The sequence below is a fragment of the Amblyomma americanum genome, chromosome 9, assembly GCF_052857255.1.
Source record: "Amblyomma americanum isolate KBUSLIRL-KWMA chromosome 9, ASM5285725v1, whole genome shotgun sequence".
Lineage (NCBI taxonomy): Eukaryota > Metazoa > Arthropoda > Arachnida > Ixodida > Ixodidae > Amblyomma > Amblyomma americanum.
This window is the reverse complement of record NC_135505.1, coordinates 101,081,752-101,103,036: the sequence shown is the minus strand read 5'-3', so window position 1 is coordinate 101,103,036 and position 21,285 is coordinate 101,081,752. Positions and strand designations below refer to the sequence as shown.

Below are 21,285 nucleotides of genomic sequence, written 5' to 3'. Positions count from 1 at the left end.
ACGTGATGTCACGTGAACAAAAACCGCATGTACAGTAAAGTACCGGATGTTTGCATTTCCTCTCAAACCCAGAGGCCGAGACGTCGCTCGTTTCATGTTTGTTTGCTGGCCTCGAATACTTTTGTTTTCTTCTAAGGTCGCGTAGTGCGTATACCTTTTCCGGTTCAAGATCACGACGTCGTGCGCACAGACCGAGTCTTCTTCTTTTTGTCACGTTTGTAACCACTACGCGCGCTCCGTGCCGCGTTTTTCTGAGGGAGGCTGGTGAACCAGGCTCGTCGAAATAGGTTTTGACGGCACCCCTCCCTGCATTGGGTTTGTCCAGACTGTGGTGAGTGCTGCGAAAAGCGCAGCGGCGTCGTGCGCTTGTACTTGCCCGCCAACTCCAAACGAGTATTCGGCATTGCTCTCCCACCGCCTCGCGGTTTGTTGTGATTATTTGTGCGGCATCTTTCTGCTGTTTATTTCGCGAGTGTGGCGAGCTCGTCTCCGTGCGCCTGAAAGCGCAGTCGCGCGCAGTTAGTTGCTACCCTTGCTTCGATCTGTCGCCGGTGGCTCGAACGAAATAACCTTTGTTTTGTCTTTCTTTTTCCAGAACGCTTCTACTTTGCCTACAGCCACCGCTGTTTTAGTAGGAGCAACCACTTCTCTGTGCCTTTTGTGTGTGCCGTAATAATCTTGCTACACAGCGGTTGTGGGACCTTACTGCCGTTTTCGCAGCTTATTGGTCTCGCCTGCACCGTGTATACCACAAGTGCTTCACAAGAGGTGGTGATCGTTTAATCGGATCGTTTGCATAAATATGTATCCTAGCAAAGTATTGCAGTACGGGGCCAAAAACCGGTTACGCGCACGAAGGAACTACAGTTTAATTCTAGGTTGACCCAGTGTGAAAAACAAATCTACTTTTGATTATGATCGAGCTCCTCCGTAGAGCTGAGATTTCGCCCAGGACCATCACAACCAAAACAATAATTTGCTAATGTCACAATTGTTGCGGCAGGGTAGTCTAGAAGTGAATTTACCAGCTTTCATCTGAGGGTAGTCATCCCTGTACCAGATGGCTGTGTGAATGTTTATCCCATTACATGCTCATGAACTTATTCAGTGGGCTCCTTTTTCTTTAGTCTGTTCTTAGGTTAAATTAAATATCTGGGATAAATAATGCATATTACCTCGCAAAGCTGTGTGCTACGCTGCTATCTATGTGGCCATTGGATTAGTTTTAGGCTCCTGAGGAGGGGACTCCTAATGAGGAGAGTGGCTGGCTTAAAGGCGTGCTCCAAAAGTTTCATTTGCTTTTGAGGAAGCTGTGAGGAACCTAGTTGGTAGCCAGCCGCCGCGTTGGCTGAGTGGTTATGGCGCTCGGCTGCCGGCCCAAAAGACTCGGGTTCGATCCCGACCGCGGTGGTCGAATTTCGATGGAGGCGAAATTCTAGAGGCTCGTGTACTGTGCGATGTCAGTGCACGTTAAAGAACCCCAGGCGGTCGAAATTTCCAGAGCCCTTCACTACGGCGTCTCTCATGGCCTCAGTTGCTTTGGGACGTTAAACCCCTATAAAACCAATAAAACCAAATCTAGTTGGTAGCCATTGGCACCCCCAAAAACAAAAGCTGGCGCATGTCTTCCAGTAGCCGTCAAATGCAGTGAGGGGGTATTCAGGCATCAGAGGTGGCGTAAAGCTGAGCCAGCCTGTTTCAAGCAGGAGAGGTAGTGACTGTCACGGCAAGAAAAAGTAGTGAACTGCCTCAAATGCTTTCCTGTAGCATCTTTTGGTGGGCTAGCTGGTATACATCCGGAACGTGACTTGGTTCGGCGATCTGGACAAGGACACGGAACACAGAAAACAGGCAAGGAGGTGCCATGTTTCTTTTATCTATTCTTCACCTGCATGTTTCCTTGTGCTGCCAAATTGTATTCATGCTTTCCTGTATGGAAAGCTACAGATGTACCAACTGTGCCGACACACTTTCTATACTTATGAATGGCACCAATTCATTGTTTTTCTTATGCTTGCGTGTGTGCCGAGCTGCAGCTGAAAGCGTTGAGCTTTTTTCCGTTTCTATTGTAGCAGGATCTTTCACATGTCTTGCCTTTTCTGGCAGTGGACATTCCTTGCATTTTTCTGATTTCCATTGTCCTTCCTTTTTTGCTGCATGTGCAGAGTGGGATGCCGTGGAGGCAACCCTTCGTCATCTTGATTCCATCTTCATCTTGTTAATAGTGCATAGCTGTTATTGGCGTGGCCAGCCGCACGAACTGGTGGCCCAGCATTTGGTGCGCATATCTTCACTGTTTTCGTCTGTACGAGGCATGGTGCCTCTTCTTTTTTTATAAATTAGATTTTAGACAGCTTACTTTTAGTGTTAACAATTTTAACGTGGAATATGTGGTATGCTTTTTCTGGCTCTTCCTTTTTCTCATTATGTTGGTTCTTTAAAATAATAGTAGGCTCTTACGGCTAGCGTGGTCTGCAGTGGTGTAAGTAGGGGAAGTATTAAGGTGTGACTAGCACTTTTTGCCAGCAGAATTGTATAATCACAGTTACCTAGCCCCGCTTTCGAATGCGGGGGTTCCCTTTGGCTGCATCTCATTGGCTGAAACTCTGGAAGTGGATGAGCCGCTGGTGTTTTGGCCGGTCAGGTGTTGCCGAAACGGTCACAAATTGGAATACTTGCCCTGGTCACTTCTTTCATTCAGAGCAGCGCCACTCTTTAATTTTGTTGATGTGCGTCAGCAGTCACAAAACATGAGCTATGACTGATTTGAATGTCCTGCTGTGCCATATGAGCTGACTAATATTGATGCTTGTTGCTTCAGTTTATTAGCATGCCCAAGTTCAAGATATTGGCACCTTAGGATGTTGGAGCTATGGGTGGGTTGTACAACTAACGTAGTACTGTACCAGACAAGAAGCAGGTCAAAATCCATGGTGCCAGTTGTTGATTGATGGCATTTGCCAAGCCTTTGATACTGTAGCAGGATGGTTTGCGCGTCTTGCGAACTTACCTTGACATTATTATTGTTCTGTTCCTGTATTTGAAGCGAAGCTTTTGTGATGAAAATATGCATGCTTTCTATGCAAGATTTACTCTGTTGTGTGCAAGGCTGGCTTGGCCAAATGTCAATCTGCAGTGTGTGGCTAGTGACAGCATGATGCACCTTCATGCGCACTTGCAGAGACCTGTGTTGGCTTCTGCTGAAGGTGGTTTCAGGCCCTCTGATGGTTTCATCACTAACAGCAGAGCTGTGCAAATGATTAGTCATGGTGGAAGTGCTCGAGTAACAGGTTACAAAGTTGGCTTGGAAGCAGTTTGACTGCAGCGGTGGCCTCGTGGTTTGAGCTTCCACCTGACATGTGGGAGGTGCAGGGTTCGATCCCCAGTGCCACCGAGTACCCACTGGTGTGACAGTGGGTTCAAGCTTTTGCCTGGCCTGGTGTTGGCTTATCTGAGGTGACTTGCTTAGAGAATGGATCTTTGGCCCCTACCTTGCACAGACGAAAAACACCTTTTGTCATGGCGCTCTTTGGCCACAGATGCCCTTGTGCCATTAAAATTCATCACCATCAGAGAAGCATTTTGACATTACAGTCTTCGGTCTCAGTGATGGGAATGCTGCACGAATTGCGCCAAGCAGTGCCATTACATCCAGTGCCAATACTGCTACATTCTGCTACAAATTACTGGTTTTTGATGAAATGGTGGTAAGGCTCTGCCAAAATAGTATTCCAACAGCCAGGAGCCGTGGAAAATGCAAAGAGGCTAATGATACCGGCAAATGTGCGCAGGCTACCGTCTAATGTGCAGAGGCATGGATAGTTCGTCTCCCGATGAGTGACGAGAGAGATGACCGAAGTCGTCCCGCTGTGCTGCCAGGATTTTGTAGCAAGGCGGAATGTCTTCCGACATTTTAATAGCCGCTGCTGAGAAATCAAGGAGCTCTGGCGACCATTGATCACGCTATATTCTCTGCCTTCCCGAGAGCACAAGTGTTGGAACAGTGTGTTTGTGGCATTGAGGTTTTTTTTTCCTTCTGCTTAGTCTGCTTTTCTGTGTGTCATTTTGCAGGCAAAGGAGGCATATTGGCAGGAGAAGGGGTACTAGTTGCTGGAGAGGAACCTTCATGAATAACTGCTACAAAACTGTGCAGGTAATATCCTCAAGTTCGTATCCTTTATAATGGTGCATCCAGCACTTTGAATTTCTGGTGACTGTGTGCTAAGCCGCTGTGATGGCTCAATGGTTATGGTGCTCAGCTGCTGACCCAAGCGACGCGGGTTTAATCCTAGCCATGGCAGTCATATTTCAATGCAGGCAAAATGTTGGAGAGCCGTGCAGTGTGCGAAATTGTCCAGAGCCCTTCACTACGGCGTCCCTCATAACGCGAGTAACTTTGGCATGTTAAACCCCATAAACCAAACCATGACCCTTCTGGTTGTACCAAGAACACCGCAGGTCTGGATTTGACAGCACCCATATATGGACTGCAGAGCACTTTGAAGCTTACGCTGACTACTTTTTCTTGCATTTCATGTTCATTGCTTTCAATTTTGGCCGTGTTGAGCTGCATGAGTTCATGGATTGAGAGTTCTCTGCTGCCAGCGTCATCAGCTAGTGCCGGCTGCTTCAACGATAAACAGTGTTTCGAAAATACAGGGCTGGGAAAAATTCATTGTTCTCACATTACCTTAAGTACCCAATCAGCGACAAGTGCCAGCAGAAATTTAGCCTGGGGAACTTCTCAGCTTGACAGAACAGACCTTTGCTTTTAATGCGTTTGCATTAGAAGCGCGTCAGCGCAGTGTGAACGGTGACCGACGCCGCATGTTGTAAACCTTGTGCCATTTTCGCAACCTGCCCACCGTGGCAGGTGGCAGTTAAATTAATGATTGGTCGTGAGAGGCTGCTCGGGAGGAGCAACCTGGGTCTCACAAGCCCCACTGGTGGCAGTGTTTGGAACAGCCACTTGCCGGGGCACCAGGAGTGGAATGAAGACTTCCAGTGAATTATGAATACAAAGTAGAGAATGGACAATTCCGTTCTTATCAGCAGCAACAGAAAATGTGAACGCATTCAAACGATCTACCGAGGATCTCTTCAGATTTTTTCATTTTTTGGCTATATGCGTTATCTTATTCTCACATGCAAAGGAGTAGTGTGCTCTTCACGGCATTCACTACCACCAGGAGCGCCTTTACTATGAAAGGAATCAAAAGGCAGCAGTTGCAGCTTGTGTAACATCATTCTTGATCCACTCTGCTTCCTTAAATAATTTGATAGAGGCAATAAAACAGACTTGCGTGCATGAAAATCTTCCCTGTCACTTGAAACTATCTTATACTATGATAAAATATATTCCCGCTTCAGTAACAGAATCATCCCTATCTGGTCCCAATACATTTATGTATTTTGATAAGCACTACTTCTCCACAAATATATTCGTTACTACCCAAGGTTGCTGAGGTTAACTGATCTGCCGTTGAAATCAATACTGGGCTGCCAGGTTATGATCGCCAAATTTACCGAGTACATAGGCACCTCCATTAGTTGCATTTGAGTTTTTTTGTACTTATTTTCTTGCTTAACTTAATTTTACGGGCCGGTGTAGGTCAGGTACTACCAGAGGCCAAGAGTGAACCCTTCATACTGCTTCCAACCTTTACTTTCCGGGTGTCTTACTGTTCAAAGCCTATAAATTTGCACAAATATGCATACTCATTAGGCCATGAGCACGACCGGATGCCTTTCAAACAGAGAGATGTATGCTGCATTCGTCATCATCGTCATGCTAACTATGCCCACTGTAGAAAAAGGCCTCTGTCGTACCCCTTCAGTTAACCCTGTCTTGTAGCAGCTGCGGCCACCTTATGCCTGTAAACTTCCTAATCTCATCTTTCCACCCGACCCTCTGATGCCCCGTGCTACGCTGCTACTCTATTACCTTAACCCACTCGCATCCAAAGAAGGCAATTCACCTTCCCAGCTTGAAAATATTTGGTTTAAATATGAATCAACAGATGGCACAATATGCTTGGCTACAAATTTTTGAATGGTAGCTTTCATGCTAGATCACAGCTACTCACTAGTTGTGAAAATGTATTGCAGGAAAACATTTTTTTTCACCGTTTCTTTTGAATGTGACTGTGGCTTTGCAGGAAGATTGAAGTTTCAGGGGTGCTAGAATTCATGCGCTAATTTTTAGGCTGCAAGCAAACTGCTAATACCCCAGACTTGTAGACGAATATGAAAGATGTGAGTGTGACTCGATCCACAAGGTGAGGATTATTACTCGAACTGTGAACCTGGCACATCCGACATAGCTTGAGTCTCGGCTTGAAAATCCGAAAGTGTGCAAGAAAATATTTGTCAATGTGATGAACTACTATGCTCTGTTTCAATTTGTTGTTATGAGTACCAGTATTATGAGGGAAAGAAGTGCAGCTTGCCAGAAGAAAATTCTTCGATGGCAACATACTGCTGCAACGTATGCAGACTCACCTTTGTGTGTATATCTTTTAAAACAGCATGTTCAGTGATTTGCATGTGTAAAATTAGGCGCATTAGAACCCATCTGGTTGTGCTAAGAGAAATAGCCAGACCAGCCAGCCTGAAATTACGATTATTGTGAAGGATACCGCCAATGACATTGCATTTTTGCCGGTAGGAAGCATTGTTTTCTAAAACTTGTTCTGATATTTTGTAACACAGTATCAGTCGCACTTCTTTTTTCCAGCCGACATACATTCTTCTGAATTTTGGGCCTGCAAAAGAAGACATTAGGATGAGTAGTCAGATGTGCTTTTTGTACTTTGTCACTGTGCTTTGTGCACTGTCATTTGTAGACCTGCTGCATGTTTGTAAACAAACGAGGTGGCGCTGCAGTCGCTTGCGGGCTCGCGGTAGGCAAGATGCCAGGGAGTGGCGTCGTGAAGAGGTGTTGAGCGTGGGTTTTCAAGGCTTGTTGGCGCGTTTCCAGTTTCTGCAAATCACAGCAGTGGTTGATGCTTTTCAACTTAGTTATGAGCTCACGTTGGCCACATACGGCGCATTCAGAGAAATAGTTTGCCACTGTGTATTGTATGCGTATATGGTTAGTGGTATACAGAAAGTGTTTCTTCCGTTGTTCTACACTAGGCATGGAATAAAATAATAACTCTTGACACTCCGCACTAGCAAGGATGATTTTGCTTCGGGACAGTAGTGAGGGGAAGAGCTGGCGTTGTTTCGGCAGAGCAGATGTGTGCTCACCATCTGTTGATATACGTGTCGTGCTGTACAAACAGTGGAGACAGCATCATGTCCCTCATCTTCTCTGGCTCGCGTAAGCGCTGTTTTTAGCCTCGAGATCATGCAGCAGCCAGGCCGACTACCCCCCTTGTTAAACTGGTCGATTTGGTGAAAATTTTTTTATTTCTCAAATTTACCTTCCTAGCCCTGAGGTCTTCTCTTATGTGATGAAAAATTATAACTACATATATATTCAGTAGAAATTTATAAAATTACGCTTTTTAGATGTGTGTTGAAACTATGTGTGTGAAAATTGTGAGGTAATTGCACTTGTGGTGGTCCTGCACGTCGCGAATTCTGCGGGTTTCCGAAGACGATGCACCGCCATCTTAATATCGCTATGAAGAAGAGAGGTGAGAGGTTTCGTTGATTTCAGTGCCGCATTTCTTTGACCAGAGCGAAAGCCAAGAGGCCATAAACGAGTGTATAAACTTGATGGTTCGTTTTCTGACCTTTCACATTTTCTTCGATTGGAATCACTCACCCCCTCTCCTAATTTTATAACGAATGAAAATAGAATGATTCTATTTGTCGCGAGTGCTTCCTGAAACGTTGAGGAGTGTAATAAATCTATTTTTTTCCTACACGTGCAGCAGTATGGTAGTTATTTTTGTAAAAAATGTTTTATATAACTATGCATCCGTAAGTACTGAGCTAAAAAAAGAACTAATGGCGTCATCATACAGAACAAGCCTTTGTGAACATGCTGGCATAAAAAATTGCGCACTTTCTATTTATTTATTCAAGTTCCGGGGGTCGAGGGTGTTAATGATAATTACCCAAGAACTGTACCAGGTATAGCTGGAAATAAAAAGCGTTACTGAAATTAGCATATCAATTTCATATTTGCACCAAATTTGGTTACATATCTCATGCATAAATAACGAAAACTTTTCATTCCCGTGTCCCCTCTCAACCTTGCTACATGTCTCTGAGGCTGCCCGCGGTTGCTTCTTTCCAGACAAGCTTCACGATCGTTTACTACCTAATGAAACAGCTTATAACACATGCATGATGCCATGAAAAAGCATGTGGCTTGTAGCGCACTTAAAGTACGCTATTATAAGCATGCCAGCGTGACCACGCAACATTGGCACAACTTACCAGATTTCTTTCTTCTTGAGTCAAATAAATGTCGGTCATATTAAGAAATAGTTTCAAGTAAATATGAAGTGCCATAAAGTGCGCCGTTATACATTCGCGTAACTTCTACTACACACGCTAAAACATGCTGTGCTATCCACAGAAGAACGCATTCCTTCATGGCGAGTGAACCTGCCGGCTCCCCGTGCTCACTGGCTCAAGGTGATAAATATTGTTGCAGGAAAGAATATATTTACAGCTATGTACACAAGCGAAGGAACAGCTACGAGCGGCACTCAGACCGCAGTCAGAACTTCGTTGTCGTCTTCGTCCACCCGTTCACTCGCTCAGTCTCGTCGTCATCTTCCCGCTTCAGGACCCCCGGCTGATGAGACGCCGTCTCGGCGTTAGAGTGGCGACGTATGAACGTCGTGATAAGGTTTTAGGCGGGAGACACGGACGACGTCGATGGAGGGGCTGGATGATGATGGCGAGCACGCAAGGGGTGCAATTTCGTAGTTCACGTCAGTGACGCGGCGCACCACACGGTAAGGGCCCCGGTAGTGAGAAAGGAGCTTCTCGGAGAAACCGACACTGCGTGACGGCGTCCAGAGAAGGACGAGTGATCCGGGTTCATATCTGACCGCCCGGTGACGGCGGTCATAGGCGAACTTCTGGGAAGCTTGTGAGGCACGGAGCCAACTGCGTGCTATTTGGCGCGCCAGCGAGGCCTGGGCGATGGCGTCCTGAGCGTAACCAGTGGTGGCAACTGAAGAAGACGGCAGGAGTGTGTCCAAAGGCAAGATGGGGTGCCGACCAAACAAAAGGTAGAAACGGGAATAGCCGGTTGTGTCATGCTGTGAAGAGTTATACGCAAAAGTCACATAAGGCAAGGCAGCGTCCCAATCTCGGTGGTCTGGCGAGACGTACATTGCTAACATGCCGGTGAGCGTGCAGTTGAACCATTCCGTAAGCCCGTAGGTTTGTGGATGGTAAGCTGTCGCGAGCTGGTGCTGCGTGGCACATGAATGAAGAATGTCATTAATCACTCGGGACAGAAAATAACGACCCATGGTCGGTGAGCAGTTGACAAGGGGCGCCATGGTGAAGAATGACGTTTTGGAGAAGAAAATCGGCGACATCGGTAGCGCAGCTGGTAGGCAAAGCACGCGTGATGGCGTACCGAGTCGTATAATCAGTTGCGACAGCGATCCACTTGTTACCGGAGAGGGACGTGGGAAAAGGGCCAAGAAGGTCGAGGCCAACACGGTGAAAAGGTTCTGGAGGTACGTCGATAGGTTGTAGGAGACCGGCAGGCAAAGTGGAGGGCCTTTTCCAACGTTGACACAGGTTGCAAGCGGCAACGTAACCCTTGACGGAACGATACAGGCCAGGCCAAAAGAAGTGGTGCCGCACTCGAGCGTACGTGCGGGACACGCCAAGGTGGCCGGCTGTCGGCAGATCGTGCAATTCTTCAAGGACAGAAGAGCGTAGATGTTGGGGTATGACGAGCAGCAATGGAGGACCATCGGAGCGTAGATTGCGGTGATATAAAATGCCATTCTGGAGCACGTAAAGTTGCAGAGACGGAGATCGGTTTGCAGAGCGGAGGCCATCTAAGATAGGGCGTAAAGAGTCGTGGTGCTGTTCGTTGGCGATATCGGTGAGAGCAGTGATAGCTAAGAGGCAGGGCAGGGTCTCAGCATCTTCTAGGTCAGGTGGCTTCACAGGGTACCGAAATAAACAGTCAGCGTCCTGGTGGCGATGACCGGTCTTGTACACTACAGAGTATGAATATTCTTGGAGGCGCAAAGCCCAGCGACCAAGGTGACCGGTGGGATCTTTTAGTGAAGACAGCCAACAGAGAGCGTGGTGATCAGTGACAACAGCGAATGAGCGGCCGAAAAGGTACGGGCGAAATTTAGCTACAGCCCAGACAAGGGCGAGACACTCGCGCTCAGTAATGGAGTAATTTTGCTCTGCGGCGGAAAGTAGGCGGCTGGCATAAGCGATGACGCAATCTTGTCCCTGTTGACGTTGGGCTAGCATGGCACCGATTTCATATCCGGAGGCGTCGGTGCGAACCTCTGTGGGAGACGACGGGTCAAAATGGCCTAAGATGGGTGGAGAGGTTAGCAGTTGAACGAGGGAGGAAAATGAGTGCTCTTGAGCAGGGCCCCAGTTGAAGGGGGTGTCGTTCTTAAGAAGGTCGGTGAGGGGGCGAGCGATGCCGGCGAAATCTTTGATAAAACGGCGAAAATCCGAGTACAAGCCGACAAAGCTGCGCACATCTTTCGATGACCTAGGAAGAGGAAAGTCCTTGACGGCTTGAATTTTGACTGGATCTGGGCGGACACCAGAAGCATCAACCAGGTGTCCAAGAATAGTGAGTTGCCGGCGACCGAATTTGCATTTCAATGAGTTCAGGTGGAGTCCGGCATTACGGAACACTGTCAGAATACTGGAGAGGCGTTCGAAGGGCGTGGCAAGAGTAGGCGAGAAAACCACAATATCTTCAAGGTAGCAGAGGCAGGTCGACCACTTAAAGCCGCGAAGAAGGGAGTCCATCATTCGTTCAAAGGTAGCCGGCGCGTTACAGAGTCCAAATGGCATGACTTTAAATTGGTATAGGCCATCAGGCGTCACGAAGGGGGTCTTTTCGCAGTCCTTTTCATCAACGGCAATTTACCAGTACCCCGATCGAAGATCAATTGAAGAGAAATATTTGGCGCCGTGGAGGCAATCTAATCCATCATCGATCCTCGGGAGAGGATATACGTCCTTTTTGTGATGCGGGGTTTAGGTGCCGGTAATCAATGCAGAAGTGCCAGCTGCCGTCCTTTTTTACTAGGACAACTGGTGAAGCCCAAGGGCTTGATGAGGGCTCGATGATGTCTTTTGCGAGCATCTTGTCCACCTCTTGATTGATCAGGGTGCATTCAGCGCTAGACATGCAGTACGGACGTCTGTGGATAGGAGCGGCATCACCAGTGTTTATGCGATGCGTCACTACAGTGGTACGAGCCAAAACACGGGCATCAAAGTCGAAGATGTCGCGAAAAGATGATAAAAGGCACCTACGATCGTGAGCTTGCATCGGCGGTAGGTCAGAAGAGATCATGTCGGCGTAGTCGTCCGTTGGTTTCTCGGTTGATGTGGCCGCAGGCAACAGGCTTTGATGAGTAGAAGGTAAGCAGGTGTCCACGACTGATATGACACATTCGACAGCCGGGCAGAGCGTGGCGAGTGAGATGCCTTGCGGGAGCAGTTGGATAGACGAGCCAAAGTTCAGAACCAGAAGGTACGCTCGGTTGGCCGACATTGTACAGACAGTGTGCGCAAGCGCAATACTTCGGGAGAGGGCGACGTCAAGGTCCGGAGTGACTACGTAGGGACCTTCAGGGACAGGAGGAACAGATGAGAAAGAAATGTAAGTGGCGGCTTTAGGCGTTAGACGGACAAAGTCGACAGCACAAGGGCGAGGTACAACTGGGGACGGTAACTCAGCAGAAAGGGGAAGGTCAAGCTGGACAACACTGGTGGCACAGTTGATGGGCTGTATGCTTAGGCAGGAAGTCGAGGCCAAGAATGACGTCATGAGGGCGCTGGTCCAGAACAGAGAATAGAACGGATGTATGGCGGCCGGAAATGGTTACACGGGCTGTGCATAGTCCAACCACAGGAGGCGTTCCGCCGTCGGCAACGCAGAGAACGGCTGTGGGTGCAGGGGTCAGTACTTTTCTGAGGCGGCGTTGGAGGGTTGAACTCATGACGGACACGTGCGCGCCCGTATCGATCAGGGCTCTCACAGGGACTCCATCGACATGAATAGCGAGCAAATTTTGGTGTGCGTGGAGGGCTAAGCGAGGATTTTGGGACTTGGAGAGAAGCGACAGCGTAGGGCGAATGAGACTGCCGACGCAGGGGGGACGGGGAGCGGCTGGGGCAGGAAAACTGGCCGTTGACTGTAGCTCTCTGCCGGCCTGGAGGGGGCGTGAAGTGGCTGGGCTGTTCGTCATTGCGCTGAAAGCTGAGAGAATTGTATGCGCTACGACGGGACCAATAATTGCGACAGTGACGGGAGATGTGGCCAATACGGTGGCAGAGGAAACAAATGGGCCTGTCATCGGGTGTCCGCCAGTCGTTAGGGTTACGTCGACGTGGAGCGAAGTAGGAAGGTCGGTCAGGAGCAATCGCAGTGATGTCGGGTGGGGATGAAGGACGTACGGGGCTGACGGGTTGGAGGCCTAGATTTGCAAGCTCTTGACGGACAATGGCTTGTACCATAGAGATGGTGGGCAAGTGGTTGTCGCCATCACGTAGGTGCAAGGAGGCAGGGGACATGGCTTCGAGTTCGCGTCGAATGATGCGGGTCACATTTTCTGGAGGCGCAGGAGTTTGCTGGTGCAGCAGGTCTTTACATGAGGAAGTGGCAGCCGTGTTGGGGAGGCATGTGTACGGCTGGCTAATACGCCTGCTCTTAGCTTACTCGAAGCGGCGACATTCCTTAATAATGTCGTCGACTGTAGTGCAATTCTTGTAGACGAGCAGGTTGAAGGCATCGTCGGCGATCCCCTTCAACACGTGACCCACTTTGTCAGACTCGGGCATGTTATTGTCAACTTTGTTGCAGAGGGCCAACACGTCCTGAATGTACGAAACATAGGATTCCGTAGAAGTTTGAGCTCGGGATGCAAGGTCCCTCTTAGCGGCGAGTGTTCGGCTGAGCGGCCGTCCAAACAGATCGCGCAGTTTCTGCTTGCAGACATCCCAGCTGGTCAAGTCATCTTCGTGAGTCTCGTACCAGACTCGGGCGGTGTCTTTTAGGTAGAAAATGACATTGGCGAGCATAAGGGTTGGATCCCAGCAGTTGTATGTACTCACGCGTTCATACATCTGAATCCAGTCGTCCACGTCAACGTTGTCGGTTCCAGAAAATGTCCCAGGGTCACGAGGAGCAGAGAGAACGAGTGATGGCATGGCCGATGCTGATGTTTGCTGGCAGGCGTCCTGGGTCATGATGAGCGAAGGCAGCTGTCGGCCGCTGCGGAGCTCCGTCGTTGGTAGACGTAGGGGAAAGGCGCACCTCCACCAAATATGTTGCAGGAAAGAATATATGTACACTATGTACATATATTATGTACACCAGCGAAGGAACAGCTACGAGTGGCACTCAGAACACAGTCAGAACTTCGTTGTCGTCTTCGTCCACCCGTTCACTCGCTCAGTCTTCTCGTCGTCTTCCCGCTTCAATATGTTTGCAGCTACATATGTGCTTTTTTTCCTTGCGCAAAGTTAAGCATACTATGCTGATTTTCAGGTGAATGAGCGCAGTAACTTCCCTGCTACGATGTACTTTGACAGCGCAGTCAACACATAGACTTTGCTCTTTACTACCGCGGCCCATTTCCTAATGCAGTATTTATTTGCGAGAAACCTATCTAGGCTAATTTACTTTTCCTTTTTATGTTACTACATGGATCCAGCAGTGACGCAGCTGGCCAATACATGCTGCTTCTGCAGCGCGCAGTCATGGTGCAGCCGCCGGTAGCTGCAGTAGGCACGATCAGGCGGAACCTGTTTTGCCTACTGTGCGAAAGTCGTTACTGACATCAGCGCCACCGCATTTTCGTGATGTCGCGTTGTGAAGGAGGTCTATACAAAAGCACACAAGCACCGCTGCATGCGGGATTTGTGTTTTTAAGGCATAAGCCTTACGTGTCCCATTAATTGAAAATCCATGTGTCTGTGTGTGTGGTGACATTTGATGGTACCCAGAACACATGGCGTCCACATGCAACCTGGCAGGTGGCAGTTAAATTAATGATCGGTAACACGATGTTGCTCGGGAAGAGCAACCTGCATCGCACAAATTCTACTGGTGGCAGTTCCTGCCGTCCCAGGGCTGTGGCGCACTGCTTAACCGCTGCACCACTTAACTGCTGCACCACTGTGCCAAGAGTGGTATGAGGACTCCCTGTGTTCTTTGAATGTTAAGCATAGAAAGACCAATTCGGCATATGTGCATTAACCCATTAGCTATTGTGTCATACACTTAAGGCGAATCAGCGCATAGATCAGAAGGGGTTAGGCGGCATTGCGGTGGCACCTACATAGAGCCATGCAGAGCCAGCTGCGTAGCATCGGGTTACATCACGCAGGAGCTTGTGGCGACTGCATTCACGAAGTAAGCGGGCGGACTTGCACCTTCTCGCACATTAGCCGCCACGGTGGCTGAGTGGTTATGGCACTCGGCTGCTGGCCCGAAAGATGTAGTTCGATCCCAGCCGCAGCGGTCGAATTTTGATGGAGGCGAAATTCTAGAGGCCCGTGTACTGTGCGATGTCAGTGCACACTGAAGAACCTCAGGTGGTCGAAATTTCCGGAGCCCTTCACTACGCCGTCTCCCATAGCCTGAGTCGCTTTGGGACGTTAAACCCATATAAACCAAACCAAACCTTCTCACACATAAGCAGTCATAAGTGTCTCTGCTGGTTTTTTTTTTTGTTGTAGTGATGCTTCTTTGCTCTCCTTCATTTTGGCGGCCAGTATTCACAAGCCAAGGTGTACAAGGTGCCGCAGGAAGAAAGCTCCGATACCACATCTGCCAACCTTCCCAGGCTCCAATGCTTCATGCACATAACCTGGAAAATTGCACTTGCAGTGGTCGTAGTGAACTTGTCTATGGACAATTTTCGGGGTGGAAATTGTTTTGCTGGAATTGCTTAAATTGCAGGGATTTACCAGTAAAGAGAGGGGCACTGTCCTAAAAACAAACATTTTGTTTATTGAACCCATTTTATGAACACTGGGGTTCTTTCCTCAGGGAAGATAACTGGCATTCCAATTGGAGGCACGGAGAGGTCGGAAAAGGGCCGGGCAGGTGTGAAGAAAGGGCGGCAGCGACGCAGCATCTTCGGCTGTCACTCATAGTGCTTAAGGGGTACCGGGCTCTTTTTGATTTTTGGCGCGAGAGCTGCAGAGCTCATATGTGTATTAGTTTGGTAAAAGGCTGCCTCTCAAAGAGTTTAAATTAAGCACTTAATGAGATTACGTAACCTTTGAGTTGCAGTACACTTGGGACACAACAAGCTTCACACATCTATCAAATGGCAACCTCCTACCTGTGTGCTCTTGTCGTGTGGACTGTGTGACTTGGAGGAATTAATAAAAAGGACTGCCAGTTCTCACCCTTAAAGACGAAAGACGTCATTGTCAATTTAAAGAAGAGTTTGGGGGGGGGGGGGGGGGGGCAGTACGATATTATGCCCAATTTTTAGTGCAAAGTGAGAAAATCAGACAGACCCCTGTCCTGTTCAAATGTCATAGCCGGATCTCTGAAACAGAAGTGGTGTTATGCAAGTCTGTGTGTGACATAATGTGAGAAAGCTTAAAAGTGCAAGTGCAGTGGACATTTTTTGTTAATTTGGTTCAAGTGTACAAATTAAAAAGCAGAAACCTGAAGGGAGAAAATTGTATCCATTGAAATAATTAGTCTGGGTGCCTCTATGTTTGGCATATCATTCTTTATTGTGATTTTTGTGCTGCATTGTCTCGAATCTGTATAGATGCTTGATTAAGTCGTTCAGTGGGACTGCACACCATTTTGGTACTCTTTTTTTTAAATTTGCTTTGCTCTGTTTAATGCTTGGGCTTACTGAATGCTTTAGCTCCACAAAGCTAGTGCTATAAGTTTTGCGTTTAATTTTTGCTTTGTAGTGTTTTTGCTGCTGTTGACTGGTTTATGGGCATTTTTTTAGTGTTACTGAAGGTTACACTGATTCCTTGTGGTTAGTCACAAGTGACTTACTTTTCATTTACTGACACTTTGAAAACAGTATTAGTTGCTGCGTGCATTTAGCCTGCACCCTTAATTCTTCGATTACTTTTTGAGGCTTGTTTATAACAGGCCACATTTTACTGTACAATGTGTAGAAAGTGCTATCGTGTAATTTTTTTTTTCACAATACTGAAAATTCTTTCCCATATCCGTAATTCATCATGTATTAATTTCAAGCTGGGATTGTGGTATAAACTCTGAATTACCTTTCGCCTTGGCAGTTTATTTTAATGTGAAGCTGCTTTGAAAAAAAAAAAATGCTTGCCCACTGTTTTTATAAAGCTCTGTGTGCTATTGACCATAAATTCTGTTGCACAAGGCAGTGTCAGATTTACTCATGTAAGACCAGAACTTTTTCGAATTTTGCCCGAGTGTGGGCCTTACATGAGTCTGATGTGCATGCATCGTAAGATACCTGTAAAAACAATGCAGCATTGCTGCAAATTCTGCACAGAATAACAAAGCAGCTGATGATTCAGTACAGATACCTTTATTGACTATTGCTCACTGCTTTTGCTTTCGCTGCTGCACGATGACGTCACCTAATCAGCGGGTTCCTAGATGTGGTCACCTTCACTGCCATCCTTGACGTTGAAAATGCTAGTTACCTCAACATTCATTAGTTCTTAAGCCTGTATAGGCTGACTTGTCCTTTTTACGGAGCTAGTAATTGTGCATGTGCACTGGTCGAGTGTTGACTCTGCTGCAGTAGCTTTCCGATTTCTGTAGGCAATCGTTAGTTTTTTTTAGAGCTTAAGCATAATCCTCATATGCATGGAGTTAGCAATTAAAAGTCAAATTTTAGCTTTTTAGCTGACTTCTCTTTAAGTTAAACTTAATGAACCTACTTTACACAAACTGGCACATCTCTTGCTTGAGATTGTATTCCGCATTCATTGTTTCATGCACATGTCACCAAGTGAGCTGTGGCAGGTGGATTTTTTTGTCTTAGTGGATGTATTCTCGCTTGAATATGCAGGCTTGAGCATCAGGGACTGCAGGCCTGCTGTGCCTCCTGGACAGAGTTCAACAGGTTAGGTTCTGAAGGTTGCCATTTGACGAACAGGATGAAAGCAACAGAAGTTTTAGTTCGGAGGAAAAGTGTTGTAAATGGCAGTGTGCTCTATTGCTAACCACCACTAACTGCCGCTCATAAGTCATTATTAAGCCCGCATGGGTGAACTGAGGGCAGTGTCTGTGAAAAAGCCAGAAATGCAACCCCATAAAGGCAGTGACTTTGGCTGGGTTACAATGGCTACCCTATTTTTGTTGGCAGTCATGACACGGAGGCTTTTGGTACCTGCGTTTTTACTACAACAGAGCACCGTGTTTCTGGAATATTTGCTCTTTATATTGCTGATATTCAGTGCCTTTGCCGTAATGCGCATTTTAACTGCCATGTCAACTTAATATGTACTAGGCAAGTACTTTTTAAATAGTGAACACAACTGAAGTTGCTGCATTTGTACTTGGCATTTGTTTCAGTTTTGCAACGTGGTGACCCTGGCACTCTGCCATTTGTTGCAGAAATGAAGCTGCTGTACATTGTGTATGTTTGGTACATGTTTTGCACAGACTGCAGTATGAATTACAAATACAACGATTCAGCAAGCACAGAGATTAACCAATTGTGTCCTGGTTCATAGATATATTGAGGTAATTGAGCTTGAGTTATTGTTTCTCAGTGAGGTAAGCCCAGAAGTGCTAGGGAACTTGACAAAACTGACTAATACCCCTGTCACACGGTCATTTGGAAAATCCTCAAACTGATAGTCTCTCGACTCGCCATTGAGCACTGCTACACGGGCGGTTTCAGTCGAGTCAGTAGTCTATCGAGTCAACGGAGAAGCGCGGAACTCGGTCGAGATTTCGAGGGCCTTTGAGTGGCATCTGCTTTCGGATGCCGAGCACTCACAGCAACATGGAGGGGAATAAAATTAGAGCGGTATCATTTCTTTTAAATATGCACTTTCAAAATATACAACTTATTTTGCAAAAAAAAGACAGCCCGGGTGACAAAACACTGCAGTATGTGTAGTACCATTGGTGCAAGCGATACAAAAACAACCAACAACAGCTTTCTCAAAAGTGCATTACTACTGCTACTGCTTGTCCAAGACAACAAAGTTCATTTCAAGAGTGATTAATAATACTGTAACAGTTAAAGATTTTGCTTTTAACCTTTTCAGGTTAAACTTATGAGGTGATTACTAGATTGCTAGCATGCCTGCTTAATTTTTGGCGGTGATGGTGGCTCCTTATCACCTTGGTGTGAGATGATGGAAACCCTCAACAGCGATGGTTTGCCATGTAGCAGCGGCATAACTCATTCGAGTTTTGATAACAGTTGATATTCTCTAAGGCTCTTGGCTCAGTAGCCTTTGAAAGTGCCCGTGCAACAGGGGCATAACAGATATGAACAACTGGAGACAGTTTATTTTGCAGGAGAATACAATATTTTCAGCTTTGTAAACAGGCGGAGAGCCATGCATCAGTACACCTGAGCTATTACACTTGTGAATGCTATATGCAAAGTATGTTCTCTTCAGGTAAACGCAGTGTGGCATAATTTGTGAAAATGTCTCCTCTTCAAAAATGCAGCAAAGAACTCAGTCGCACCTCACAGGTCTTCAGTGTTGTGCTAGTGACATCAAACATAATGTGGCAACACACTTTTACATCATACTCAGACTTTTTTTGCCAATCTTGCAGACTTCAAAACAAAGCTGCTTGCTCCAGAGTGCTGAAAATAAATTTTTCACTGCACCAAAGTGCTCTAGAATGTAAATTTTGTTCCTCCAAAAAAAAAACGAGTTTTGTCTGCTTCAAACTGCTATTTGCCAGTAGCACCACTATATCTTGCTGCAGACCTGAATTCTCTGTAAGGCCAGTTTACTGAATATAACTTTCGATAAACATCCACAGCTCTTGATGAGAGTGTCTTTCAAATTCATTTTTCAAGCTCCAGTTGAGCTCTGCGTTGTTGGTTTCTGCATTTTAATTTGAAGTACTGTGCCTTTAAAACACAGGTTTGCTCAGCACGCTGACCGGACATGGCACACCTCCTGGGCAAGATTCACCTCATCAAAGGCGCCCTGCGAGCCTCTGTGTCACATATAATAGGCAGTCTAAAATAAAGTTTTGAAGGAAAAAGGTGTGAAGAAGACGACGAGGTTAGCGATAAGGATGACGTGGATTAACCGAAGACTAAACAAGATGAAGAAGAAGCATTCGGGGAGGTGGAGAGAGATGATTCGTGGAGAAGAGAAGAAGGAGAAGACGACGACGCTTACGTATACTAACGCGAAGGCTATAAAAGGGTGAGGGAGAGCGAGGCACGGGGGGGGGAGAACAGAGAAGCGGAGGCTCCGGTGGGTCAGGGACGCTTCGGCTGGAAGAGAGCGACACCGGCTACTCCTCCGGTGAGCTCGCGTTCTACGGCTTCGCATCGTGGACTTCCTGCTGTTCCTGAGCCCGTTCCGGGGAGTTAACTGAGGACGCTACCACATGCTATGGCCAGGGGTGTCTCCAGCGCTGTTGCCACCCATCCTGGTGGTGCCCCCAACGCCAACAACACCGGCATCACCTCCACGGGCGCTTGAACTGGGAGCTTATACGACGCAGCCAGCGGTGCCACCAGCAACGCCAGGCTAAGCACGTCGAACGCCATCTCGACACCGGCTGCTGGACCCATACAACGCCGCAGCCGCACCGAATTAACCGTGAGCACGAACGCCGACCGCTAACAGTAGAACGCTAGTAGTAGACGCTGGTAGCAGTGTGCCCGGGTCATGGGTATTTATAGTCTTTGTGTTTTGTGTTAGTTTGTTAGTTTTGTGTGCTAGTGTGTGTGTGTCACGTAGGGTGTATTAAATGTGTCTGTGTGGGTACGCTTGTCGCCTAGTCCATTCTTTTGGTCTGAGTGTTCTCCGGGGAGAACCGTGACACTCTGCATGAGATCCACTCGGCCCAGCATGGAGAAACCCGCAGAAAAGAAACTGCATGAGTGCAGCCACTGCAACAAGAGATTCCTGCGGAAAAGCATGCTAGTGGTCCATACTGGCGACCGCTTATACCAGTGTGGCCATTGCGATAGCAGCTTTGTGCAAAAGGCCCACCTGTGGCACACCAGCAAACTCACACAGGCGGGCGTCTTTACCACTGTAACCTCTGTGGAAAGGGCTTTGCTGTCAATAGGACCCTAATAGACCACCTCCAAACCCACACGAATGAGCATCCGCATCATTGCGACTACTGTGGCCACACCTATAAATTAAAGAACAGCCTCGTGGTACATACCCGTAGCCACACGGGTGAGAGGCCATTTCATTGGCATCTGTGTCTCATGCCCTATACGGCATATTCAGGCCTTCTGAATCATTTGGAATCCCACAAGGGTGAAAAGCCATTTCACTGTGACCTGTGCCCAAAGAAATTCTATACGAGGCACAATTTGAAACGCCACAAAGAGTTGGAAGATAAAAGGAACGGTAGTGTTCCGTGAAACCCATTGGTAACATATTTACCTAGCTGTCCTGTTGCTTACTTCCTGCTGGAAATATGCTAGCTAACCAGCCTATGACAATTGCTGCTTGCTAAGCAGTAATAATGGCGTGTTACATTTGCAAATTTTCTTTTATGGTGGCGAGCTTGTCATAAAAAAATTGGAGGGCACATTTGAGCTTCACTTTAAGGGTGTCACACGATCGCGTAGTGGGTTAATTCTCATATATATGGAATCAGGCATTCTCAACCTTACACTCATATGTCCTTGGGAGCCCTCATACCCCTTTTTGTGCAGTGCTGCAGTGTTTAAGCGATGCGCCACTGCCCTGCGATGGCAGCTACTGCCAGTGGTGGACCTTGATTGGGCCAGCTTGCTCTTCTCGAGTGGCCAATCCTTAACTGCCACCTGCCACGGTGGCCAGTTTGCTCGCTGTATGGTGGGCAGGATGTGGTGACGTCGCAAGGTCACATGACCTAGGCGGTCCACCTTCCTCCTAGGTTGCTCTTTGGGCACCGCCTTTCAGAGTCATGCTCGTGACTTTGAACTCGCAATGCTGACGCCGGAT

General features: G+C 47.4%; 1 long non-coding RNA gene and 1 pseudogene across 4 annotated transcripts; one reads left to right on the top strand and one right to left on the bottom strand.

Moving 5' to 3' along the window:
• The first annotated feature begins 13 nt into the window (after positions 1 to 13).
• On the top strand, positions 14 to 20,102 carry LOC144103888 (uncharacterized). 4 transcript variants are annotated; one of them, XR_013308359.1, is made up of 4 exons: positions 14 to 331; positions 4,072 to 4,153; positions 17,193 to 17,246; positions 19,243 to 20,102. It is a non-coding gene; the product is annotated as an uncharacterized LOC144103888 (long non-coding RNA). The 4 variants fall into 4 exon arrangements; XR_013308357.1 differs by having other exon boundaries at positions 14 to 2,301; XR_013308358.1 differs by lacking the exon at positions 14 to 331 and adding an exon at positions 3,672 to 3,893.
• Positions 5,679 to 13,670, bottom strand: LOC144105108 (uncharacterized; annotated as a pseudogene).
• Positions 20,103 to 21,285: the final 1,183 nt, after the last annotated feature.